The sequence below is a fragment of the Crocuta crocuta genome, unplaced genomic scaffold (assembly GCF_008692635.1).
Source record: "Crocuta crocuta isolate KB4526 unplaced genomic scaffold, BGI_CrCroc_1.0 scaffold548, whole genome shotgun sequence".
NCBI lineage: Eukaryota > Metazoa > Chordata > Mammalia > Carnivora > Hyaenidae > Crocuta > Crocuta crocuta.
The window spans coordinates 2173733-2186291 of NW_027528725.1; the positions used below are offsets into that span (position 1 = coordinate 2173733).

Sequence of the window (12559 nt, forward strand, 5' to 3'; positions counted from 1 at the left end):
ACCCCACACTGTGCTCCTCTCCCCAGCTTGTGCTAAAATAAAAAAATAATAAAATAAATTTTTAAAAAACTAGAAATTAGTTCAGCAAAGTTGCAAAATACAAGTTTAAAATATAAAAATCAACTGTACATCCATATACGAGCAATGGGCAAGAAAGTAAAATGAAACAACTTCCTTAGAAATCCAATGTATTCTAAATGTATTGGTTTTTGTTTTCTGTTTTTCTGGGGTTTTTTTAAAGAATCAGACACCGTAAACCCAAACCATCTGCTGTGGGAAAGTTCAAAGCCTTAGATCATTTTGTTGATCTAATACTGAATTAGAGGAAAGGAAAGGAAAGGAATTGGGGTTGTTTAGAAGACTCCATGCTTTCCTAGAAGACCGAAGGCCCTATTTCACTTACATACCTGTGTCTAGGATCGAAGAAAGAAAAAACTCTTGAAAATTGAAAAAAAAAAAAAAAGGAAGAACAAAGAGAATTTTTGTACAAATCAAGAAATCTGTGTCCCAGTCTTGACTCTACAACCACTTATGAGTACAGCTTTGGACAAATCACTTTATCTTGGTTTTCAAAACGTGTTTAGAGAGCCCAAAGGATTTCACAGACATCCGGAAGCGACTTGTCTGTGGGTAGGGAAAAGGTGGTGGAGTTTTAATCTCCCCACAGTGATTTTCTTAAGGACTTTTATTTAGAATTCCCAGGGAAATTTAATTCAAAGGGTTTCTTGGCTAAAAACTCATTAGGAAACCACTGGAGTAAAGGCATTGCACTTTTCAGCTCTAGCACGAAAACTGTAAAAATCTATTAGTGTAAAACCGTATCTTCGGCTCATTGTCAAGCCTTTTACCACCGCTCTAAATGTTACCTTCCCCAAGAGGTATTCAGTGTCACTTGTGGGGCTTTTTTTTTTTTTTTTAATTTAAATAACATCATCACCAGAAGAGTTGGTGGTGGCGACAGGAAGTACAGAAGATGCCAAGACTGGAAACTGTGGAAACAGGCAGGCTGATGACCATACTGCAGCTCATCATACATTCTATGTAATTTTGAAATTTTCATCATAAACCTTTAAAGATGTGGATAGCAATATTTTTAGACAGAAGGTTGTGATAACTGGTGAGAGTTTATCTACTGTGGTTGTAACATGAACACACAACATAGTTTATTTTAATTCCACATAGATCTTAGTCCATTCAGGCTGCTATAATACAAATACCACAGACTGTGTGGCTTATCAACAACAAACATTTGTTCCTCAGGGTTCTAGAAGCTGGGAAGTCCAAGAAGAGGCACTGACAGATGTGGTGTTTGGTCGAGGTCAGCTTTCTAGTTCAGAGACCATTTTTTTCAGTGTATCTTCATATGACAAGAGGGATGAGGGGATCTTTCTGGAATCTTTTTTATAAGGGCACTAATCCCATTCGTGAGGGCTTCCACCTTCATGACCTAATCACCTCCCCAAAGCTTCACCTCCAAACATCATCACGCTGGGGATTAGCTCTCAACATATAGATTTGGGGGGATACAAATATTCTGTCTGTAACATTCAGAAATAAGGGGGGGAAACCCTTCATTTATATGAAATTAAATAGAAGTCCATATGTACAAGAATGTCGAATGGCCTCAGCCTTTCTGTTGAAGAAAAGTGGTTAAAAAGTACCCCAGCAGGCCCCATGCTGTCAGCTCGGAGCCCAATGTGGGGCTCGTTCTCACGAACCATGAGATCATGACCTGAGCCGAAATCCAGAGTCGGATGCTTAACCGACTGAGCCACCTGGGCACCCCGAAAAATTCTCTTTTATAGGAGAATGCCAACACCTGCTCACAGAAAGAATGACAGAATTAGAAAATCACCATATTGTAAATATCAAAGTATTAATAATTGATTCAGACAAAAATGATCAACAGATGCTGAAAAACCATTGGGCGGGAGACTGTTAGGGAAAAGGATATCCACTCAGTCTGAAAATGACACCCCATAGATTAGAGCAAAAGGGAAAAAGGAACTTTTACAGAAAAATCTGGTGAATATCACCTTAACCAAAATGTTAGTAAAAATGTTAAATTTCAATCTAATCATGAGAAAACAACCACACACAACTAAGTGAAGAGGTATTCTGCAAAGAAGCCAGCATCAATTCTTTAAAAACATTAATACCACAAAAGGCACAAAAGGGTGAAGAACTTTTCATGATTAAAGAGACATGAAAAACTAACTGAAACCGTGACTGGATCCTGAATCAGGAAGAAAACCAGCCATCAAGGGCATTTACTGAAACATTTGGGGAAATCTGAGTATGGCCTATGTATTACAGTATCACATCAATGTTAAATTTTCTGAATGTGGTAAATATATTTAGTACAAGCATGCCTGATTTTTGGAGATGCATGCAGAAATATTCAGGGGTGTAGTAATATAATGTCTGCATTATGATCCTCAATTACCTCAGCCAAGAAAACGTCAGCAAACAGGCAAAATATATTAACACGAAGAAAAATCTAGAAGTGCATATGGCTATTCATCCACCATTCTCTCAACTTTCCTATGGGTTTGAAGTTTTCCAAAATAAAAAGTTATGAGGTTAAAAAAAATGCATGTGCTTCCCTTGAGCCAAGTGCAAGTCCTGCTTGAAGCCCATTCAACGGAAGTCCACCTATGAGACCAATGTACCAAGGTAAGATGATCCACACAACATAGGGGTACTCACAGGCAAGAGCTGAGCCAGGAATAAAGGAAAGAAGAGTGTTGCCAACGGTGAAATATGAAGTATACTGCCTGTGTGGGCAAGCAATAGGTCCCATAAGGGCCTTGGAAAAAAAATGTATTAGGGTTTAGCACAAAAGAGCTAGGCCATGACACCATGCTGGACCACAACAGGATCATTCAAGTAAAACTCTGCTCCCTTTCCTCTTTCTTCTTCCTCAGCCTTGAAAGTAAGCACCACAAGAGTAAGAAGAAGAAGGTAATGATTAAAAGACTAAAACCACCACCACCTCAATCAGAATGAGAATGTAGGGGCCCCTGGGGGGCTCAGTCGGTTAAGCGTTCCAACTCTTAGTTTCGGCTCAGGTCATGATCTCACGATTTGTAGGTTCGAGCCTCACATCGGGCGCTGACGGTGCAGAGCCTGCTGGGGATTCTCTCTCTCCTTCTTTCTCTGTCCCTTCCCACCCCTCAAAATAAGGTAAAAAAAAAAAAAAAGGCAAAATAAAACAAACAAGAAATGAGAATGCGGGAAGGAGAAATCATTAAATGGGGTATAAGATTAGAACTGGGGAGGAACAAGGGGGAGAAGAAGGGCGGAAATGGTGGGGGAAAGGGAGAGAGGCAAACCATGAGAGACTTTTGAATGCTGACAAAAACTGAGGACTGATGGATGTGGGGGGAGGGGGGGATGGGCATGGAGGAGGACACTTGTGGGGATGAGCACTGAGTGTTATGTGGAAACTAATTTGACAATAAACTATTAAAAAAAAAAAAAAGAACTGGGCTTTCTGGAACTTAGGGTATGTTTCAATTACTAAACATAAAATGATCCTTAAAAGTACAAATGAAAGGCTGGAAAAGCGAAAAAGTTGACCCCGTACAGATGAATACAGTAATTAAGAGAAAAATTAAGCAGACACTTCAGGCTTTTCCAGAAACAACAGTGATAAACTCCCATCCATGAACCGGGGCTCGAGCCAGGGGGAACTCAGGTTGCTGAGAGTGGAAAGAGGCACCAGGATCAAAAACCCGACTCCCCAGGACTAATGAAACCCAAGACACCTCAAGTGAGACAGACTCACTACTTAAAACACAGGTGCTGTGTCTGGATAGACACAGAGGCTAAACAAGCTCAACTCACAAGTGCGGTTTCAAATGAAAAGTGCTTGCCTGCTGTGCAGGGAAGAATTAGAAATATCCATGCAGCCAGTAACATCGCCATATCCTGGCTCAAGGACTGGAGGAATTTCTCCAAAAGATCCTCCTCTAAGACTTTCTTCAGAGCTGAGGATTTCAAAAATTCAGGCTGGGGCAATTTCAAAACTGCCTTACTGGAAAGGAGGAGTATGGCGAAAAGGAAAGAAAGCAAACCTGTTTAAAACAAGGCAAGCTGAACTCACAAACAAAAAATTACAAAGCATATTTTTAAAAAATCAATACATTTCTCATAAAATCATTTTCTCAGAAGATCACTCCAAAGTGACAATATAAGGACACAAAGTCACATTCACTCATAAGGAATGAAGAAAGAGGGGAAAGGGGTCTGGGTGGCTCTCAGTCAGGTAAGTGCCCAACTCTTGATTTCGGCTCAAGATCTCACGGTTCATGGGATCGAGCCCAGAGTCAGGCTCCATGCTGACAACTCAGAGCCCTCTGGGATTCTCTCTCCCTCTCCCCACTGCCCCACTCCTGCTCGTTCTCTCTTTCTTTCTCAAAATAAATAAAAACTTAAAAAAGAGGGGGAAGAGACCTTTGAAGGCAGCGGAACAGACGAACATGTGGCACTGATGAGAAAGACTGCAGGAAGCTGAAACCTAATTCTGGAGTAGGGAAAGCCTAGAAAAAATGAAATCACTCTAGAGAACTAAAAAAAAACCTGTATTTTCTTCCATTTTATGGATGGTCTTCTTACTTTCTTGATAGCATCACTGGAAACACAAATGTTTTGATGTTTGGTGAATTCCACTTTAGTTTTCCCTCTGTCACAGGTGCTTTTGGTATCACATCTAAAAGATTACTGCTGAGTCCAGTCACAGATTTACTCCTGTTTTCCCCTAAGACTTCTTACTGCTATTGCCTACATACATTACTGACATTACAAGTTACTGATATTATATAGTTAATATCCCTAATATGTAGTAAAAACTTCTTTAAAATAGGGAAGAGAAAAGCAAACAGTTCTACTTAAAAAGGTGGAAGGGGACACTACAAGAGTCAAACCAGGGGCGCCTGGGTGACTCAGTCAGTTAGCATTCGACTCTTGATTTTGGCTCAAGTCATGATCTCAAGGTTCGTGAGTTCGAATCCCCTGTTGAGATCTACACTGACAGAGTGGACCCTGCTTGGGATTTTGTCTTCCTCTCTCTCTCTGCTCCCTCTCCTGCCCACACAAATGTGCATGTGCTCTCGCTCTCTCTCTCAAAAATAAACAAACAGTGGCACCTGGGTGGCTTAGTCCGTTAAGCATCCAACTTTGGCTCAGGTCACAAGGCAGTCTGTGAGTTGGATCCCGGCTTTGGGCTCTGTGCTGACAGTTCAGAGCCTGGAGCCTGCTTTGGATCCTGTGTCTCCCTCTCTCACTGCCCCTCCCTCACTCATGCTCTGTCTCTCTTTCAAACATAAACATTAAAAAAAAAAAAAAAAGCTTTTTTTCATAAATAAATATTAAAAAGAGCCAATTCCCAGAAAAAAATGCAAATGGCTCCTAAACATAAAAATACACTAATGAAAGGAATTTAAATGAAAAATACACTGAAAATATCCATCATTATATTGATTATGGTGTTGGTATTACAGGTATATATATGTCAAAACTTATAAAACACTTGGAATGAATGTACTTCACTGTGTATCAAATGTACCAAATGTATGTTCCTCACAATAAAGCTGTAAGGAAAAAAATGTATATACATCATCTCCAACGTAGGGGAATCTGGCAACATCCAGAAAGATTAAGATGTATTTATTACTAAATGAACACCCTACTTACATAGGAAAAAAGGAACTAATCCAAGTAAATTTTAAACACAGAATTTTATTTATTCTCATCTAGAGAACTGTGCATAAATCCTGAACTTTACTTAGATTGGCTGTTGACAGCAGTATGCACACAGCAATTCTGAAGCTACTGGTATGTCCCATATAAGTGGGCAAATACGGAATCAGTACACCTGCGAGTAGTTCGGTTTCTCACTAGGAGGGAAGGGAGACAAAAGTAAGGAACGGGGCAGGCAAAGAAGAACCCAGGTATTGGACTGAAATTAGATTATCAGTATGAATTTGTGATTTAAACATACCTGTTTTGTAACTCTGTCCACTAAGACTAGAAACAATGACATTCACAGGAGCCACAAACATACCTAAGGCCCAGATCTTGATTGCTGAATACCATTTTAACTGAAAGGAATCCGGGCTCTTAAAAAATGGCTGACTTCAGGGCTAAGGCAAGGAAAGTTCAAGATGAGCGTGGACCCTCTTATACTAAAAACGAAGAAAATTCTCAGAAACTGAGCGGTAGTAAGTGGTACAGGATATAGTTTGGCCGGGTTCTCGTTGGCCAGATTTGGGACCGTTTGACTATCATAGGAATAACATTAACTATATAACCCATTGAATGAAAGACTCCATGAATCCATATATAAATAGATAAGAGTTCTTTTTGTAGAATACCAACTAACCAACCAGTTACTGTACAGAATGATAGCAAATCACCATTCTGCAACAATCGTGATAACTAATTTTCACCATTAGGTAGAAGACTGCTGGGAGGAAGATTATTTGCACTAAGTATTTGATAATTTTTTACAAAAAAAAAAAAAAATAGAGTGGAAAAGTCTGATAAACAATACCTAAACCAAGTAATCTAAAATCCACACTACCAGTAATGGACAGAGTAGCATCAAGTAGCCTCTGGTGTCGTGTGCTACAGGACTATCATGTCTACATAGATACGTCACATTTCTCTTGACAAAAGTACATAAATTGAATTGAATCATGAAGAAACAATCAATTAAATCCAAATTAGGAACAGTCCGTGAAACAATGAAAGTGTGCCATTTACAGATGTAAACGTGAGAGAGAAAGAGAGGCTTAAGAACTGCTGCAGATTAAGACACGCAAGAAACGAGGTGCTAATATGTAATTCCGAACTGGATCAAAGAAGGCGCTATAAAGCACAGTACTAGGACAATGAGAAAACTTGACTGTGGACAGGCATACTCGGGAAGAGTAGAGTACTACGCTGGACTCCCTGAAGGTATGTGGTTAACTCCCTTGGAGATATGTGAGGGAGTGTTACTGCTCGTCACTCTCTTACTCAAAATCCACCACAGACTCTCCTTGCACTTGGGATAAAACCCACCTTCTCTTCCCTGGCATACAGGGCACTCCATGACCAGGGCGCTCTGCCCAGCGCCCTCACAACGCTTACCATTCCAGTCTCGTCTTAAGTAAGCCCCATCCACACTGGTTTTCTTCTCTACTCCTCAAAAATCGACTCAAAGTCTTCTGTATTAGTTATGTCTGCCTGAGATACGCCTTTGCATGGCTGACTCCCTGTACCACTCACATCTCAACGTAGGCATCTCCTGAGAGGACTACCCCTCACCCTGAAGTCACTTGCTGTGACATCACCTTATTTTCTTCATAGCATCTGCTACTATTAGAAATCAATGGCATCCGTATCTGTATACTGATTTTCGGTCTCCTTTACTAGAATACGTGTGTCATGAGAGTAGGAACTTCTGTCTCGGTCACTGCTGCATTTCTGGAATGCAGAGCAGGGCCCACACACAGTAGATATTTAACAACTAGTCACTAACTTACTGAATTACTAATTCTGATATGTGCCCACTGAAACTTGCAAACAGATACGGGGTTACAATCTACAGGTAAGCAAGTCAAAAGAGATACTTTAAAAAGTGTAATTTTTTAAAAACATTTTTTAATGTTTATTTATTTTTGAGAAAGAGAGAGACAGAGTGCAAACAGGGGAGGGGCAGAGAGAGAGGGAGACACAGAATCCAAAGCAGGCTCCAGGCTCCGAGCCGTCAGCACAGAACCCGACGTGGGGCTCGAACTCACGAATCGTGAGATCATGACCTGAGCGGAAGTCAGATGCTTCACCGACTGAGCCACCCAGGCGCCCCAAGACATAGAATTTCTGAAAGCAAATAATTCATCCCTGAGCACCGTATCCCATGAGGATGTGAACTACAAGATGTAATTACTGTTTACTTAATCTTTTTCACGTCGTCTCTCTGAAACAGAGGAATAACTCATCATTTTGGTACAACAGCTGTTCACAAACTGATTTATTTAACTATCACTGTGCCTTGTTCTCATTCTATATAATCTGCCTCACGTAGGTAGGGACAAACATACAATGTGCCACAACATTAAGATAAAATCTTGTTCTATGAAAAGACTAAATAAAGACACACCGCCAGGAAAAAAAGGAGCACAAATAAACAAAAGAAAAGGAGACAGAATTTGAGATGCTACAGATAAAGAAATAAAGGATTATTAAACCCAACTTTGAAAGTGGGCAAAGAATGTGAATGGCCATTTCTCCATAAAAGATACACAAATTGCCAATAAGCATCTAAAAAATACCCAACATCATTAGCCCCCTGACAATATAATTCAATGCCACAATGAGTTACCACCCTCAAAACAACCAGATGATTATAATGAAAAAGGTAACAAAACTGCTGATAGAAATGTAAAATGGTGCAGCCACTTTGGAAAACAATTTGGCAGTTCCTCCAGATGTTAAATACAGTCACCATTATGACCCAGTAATTCCCCTCCTAGCTATATCCCCAAAAGAACTGAAAACACATGTTCATTAAAAAACAAACAACAAAAAACCGGTTCCTGAATGTTGAGAACGGTATGGACAATTGCCAAAAAGTGCCCATCAACTGATGAACGAATGAAAGATTATGTATCATACAAGGGAATATATTAAACCATTAAAAGAAATCAAATACTGATAAGCGCTGTAACATGGATAAGTTTTTTTTTTTAAGTAAGCTCTCCGCTCAACATGGGGCTTGAACTCACAACGCTGAAATCAAGAGTTGCATGTTCTATCTACCATCTGAGCCAACCTGGTGCTCCAACACAGATAAATCTTAAAAACACTATGCTAAGTGAAAGAAGTCAGGCAAAAAAGTCACATGTTATATGATTCTATTTATGAGGCATTTCCAGAATAAGCAACATTTATGGAGACAGACAGGGCCTGGTGGGGAGGGGAGAAGAGGCAGTAAGTGCTAATGGGGAAGGGGTTTCTTTGGGGGATAATGAAATGTTCTGGAATTACATTGATGACGGTTGTACACCTTTGTGAATATATTAAAAACCAAAGGATTGCATACCTAAAGAGTTTTTTTAAAAATGTAGTTAGACATGACATTTTCAATCTGTGGCTTCTGGCTGTGTCCTAGCACACATCAATTTCTCAAGAATGTACAAAGGAATAATGACATTATCTCTTCTATCCATCTTCTTTTTCATGGACACTTACCTGAAGCAGTCTGTCCTATTTCCTACTATATTTGGGGGCATTTTAATCTGTTTTAAATTATTTTCGGTAGATGCTAACCAAAAAAAAGAAAAAGAAATGAAAAGCAGTGTCTCCCTTATACCTACTCTCTGAAAATTCAATTTATCTTTTCCAGCTTCATTTTCTGTACACTTACAAATATATACATAGTTTGATGATTTTTATAAAAATGAAAACATACCTGAGGCACCTCACTGGAGTCTGTAACTGAACAATGGATGGCTGACATACTCAATAACCAAGTACATGGAGAATTTTCCTCATCCGTTATCAACTACACAGTGTGGATACAACATACTTTAATCATCCAGTCTTCCACCAGCTGACAATCATTTTTTACACTTTCACTCTTTAGAAAGTTACTGCTATGACACTCCTTTTTATACTCTCCACGATCTAGGCCCCACCAAGCTTTACAATGTATGGAGTCAGTACAGTGGGTCTCATTCTGGGCTCTAAGACCAAGCTGACTTGAAGCCCAGCCTCACCCCGTACTAGCAATGTCACTTTGGAGAAGTTATACCCTCATCGTGCCTTAATTTCCTCACTAGCCTAAGTATCTTACAGAGCCCTGTAAGAAATACCTGTTCTTGTTGGAGTAAATGTTTACTGCTATACCTCCAGAACAATGAATGCCAGTCACAGATGTACTCAAGTGTCAGCTGTCATTATTACTATACCTCCCCATGGATTCTGTACTCATTACCCAAACACCGCTCACCATTCGTCAACTATCCCTTCCACCCTGCTGTTAAAATTTTCTTCTGCTACAGCTCTTAGTCTATGATAATTACTTCAATGCTCCTAAGTATCCCTCCAAATCTGATGCAAATATCAGAAAGCCTTCTTAACTTCAACCTCCTCTACTATTCCATGACCTTGCTTGCCTAATGATTTAGCACTTCTATCCGTTATTTTTCAACTGTCTATCTCTGCAACCTTGGATGTAAATTTCTTGAAGCCAAGGACAGTATTCTGACTACTTCTGTATCACCAAATGTGTCAACATGTGCTTGGCATTCACTCATTCATTTGAACAACTAATACTGACAGAGTGCCGAGCCAGGCAATGCTCTGGGGATAGAGTAGTAGAAATAAATGTTCACCCTTAATGAAGCTTACATTTTATTGACGAATACAGAGATAACAAACAAGTAAACATATGTGTAAGATGAAGTGAAGTGAGAAAAAAATAAAGTGGGGTAAGGGGGATAGGGAATGAGAAGGAGATGGGAGGGGGGCATGATTATTTTACAGGGAGGTCAGAAAAATTTCTCTGATAAGAAATGTAAGATGTCAGAATGAGCCAAAAGAGATTCAAGGGAGGAATATCCATGTAGAGATAAAAATACAAAGATCCTGAGGGGGCACACACCTGGTCTATTGGAGCAAGTCTTTGGAGGCAGCAAGCAAGGTCAAGGCTGGTAGATGATAAAGTACAGGAAAAGTCATGTTTTTGTCAATAAACGGGTTTGGGGCTTTAGTGAGGGGAGGCCCTCTGGAACACCCAAGCAGAGGAGTGCCGTGATCTAAGTTACAATCAACCGAGGGGCACAGGAGGCAGTAGAGAAGCAAGGACAATGGCTGGAAGCCCAGGGAAGAGATAAGGGATGACAGTAAATTATAACAGGGCAGACCTTCAAGTTAAAATGCAAAGCTGTCATAATCAAAACAGTAAGGTACTGGCACAAAAACAGACACAGAATTAATGGAACAGAACAGGAAACCCAGAAATAAACCCACAACTAATTGGTCAGTTAATCTTCGACAAAGCAGGGAAAGAATATGCAGTGAGAAAAGGACAATCTCTTCAACAATGGTGCTGGGAAAATTGGACAGCACTACGCAAAAGAAAGAATCTGGACTTTCTTACACTATACACAAAACTAAATTCAAAATGACCAAAGACTGAACTATGAGACATGAAACCATAAAAACCCTAGAAAAGAACACGGGCAGCAACCTCTTTGACATCGGCCATAGCAACTTCTTTCTAGATAGGTCTCCAGAGGCGAGGGAAACAAAAGCAAAAGTGAACTATTGGGACTACGTCAAAATAAAAAGCAGCACAGCAAAGGGAACGATCAACAAAACTAAAAAGCAGCCTACGGAATGGGAGAAGATATTTGCAAATAACAAATCTGATAAAGGGTTAGTATCCAAAATATGTAAAGCACTTGTACAACTCAACACCAAAAAACCCCCCAAATTAATACAATTAGAAAATAGGCAGGAGATATGAACAGATGTTTTTCCAAAGAAGACAACATGGCCAACAGACATGAAAAGATGCTCATCATCACTTCCCATCAGGGAGATGCAAATCATAACCACAGAGAGATGTCACTTCACACCTGTCAGAATGGCTAAAATCAACAACACAAGAAACAACAGGCGTTAGTGAGGATGTGGGGTAAGGGGAACGCTTGTGCACTGCTGGTGGGAATGCAAACCGGTGCAGCCACTGTGGAAAACAGCACACAGGTTCCTCAAAAACTTGGAAAACAGGGGAGCCTGGGTGGCTCAGTCGGTTGAGCGTCTGACTTCGGCTCAGGACAGGATCTTGCAGTTTGTGGGTTCGAGCCCCACGCTGGGCTCTGTGCTGACAGCTCAGAGCCTGGAGCCTGCTTCGGATTCTGTGTCTCCCTGTCTCTGCCCCTTCCCCACTCATGTTCTGTCTCTGTCTCTCAAAGAATAAATAAACATTAAAAAAAAAAAACTTAGAAAACCAAACAACAATCACATTACTGAGTATTTACCCAGAGAATACAAAAACACTAATTCAAAGAGATACATGCATCCTTAGGTTTACAACCGCATTATATATCCAAGATATACAATCAGCCCAAATGTCCATCAATTGATAAATGGATAAAGAAGATGTGGTATATATACACAACAGAATATTACTCAGCCATAAAAAGAATGAAATCTTGCCATCTGTAGCAACATAAAGAGTATAATGCTAAGCAAAATAAGTCAGAGAAACACAAATACCATTCCATTTATATGTAGAATTTAAGACAAAACAAACAAGCAAAGGAGAAAGAGAGAGGCGAACCAACTCTTAACTATAGAGAACACATTGATGGTCACCAGAGGGCAGGTGGGGAAAACAGATGGAGATGAAAAAGTACATTTATCAGGATGAGCACTGGGTGATGCAGGGAAGTGGCGAAGCACTGTGCTGGACACCTGAAACTGCTGTTACACTGGATGCTGACTAACTGGAATTAAAAAAAAAAAAAAAAAAAAAAAAAAAAATAAAAAAAAAAAAGGG

General features: G+C 39.9%; 1 protein-coding gene and 1 non-coding gene across 2 annotated transcripts in view; one reads left to right on the forward strand and one right to left on the reverse strand.

Annotated features, from left to right (window-relative positions):
• EPB41L5 (erythrocyte membrane protein band 4.1 like 5) overlaps positions 1 to 12559 on the reverse strand; it is a 128692-nt gene that overhangs the window by 46131 nt on the left and 70002 nt on the right. The window lies entirely within an intron of this gene.
• Positions 11792 to 11876, forward strand: TRNAR-UCG (transfer RNA arginine (anticodon UCG)). Its single transcript has one exon. It is a non-coding gene; the product is annotated as a tRNA-Arg (tRNA).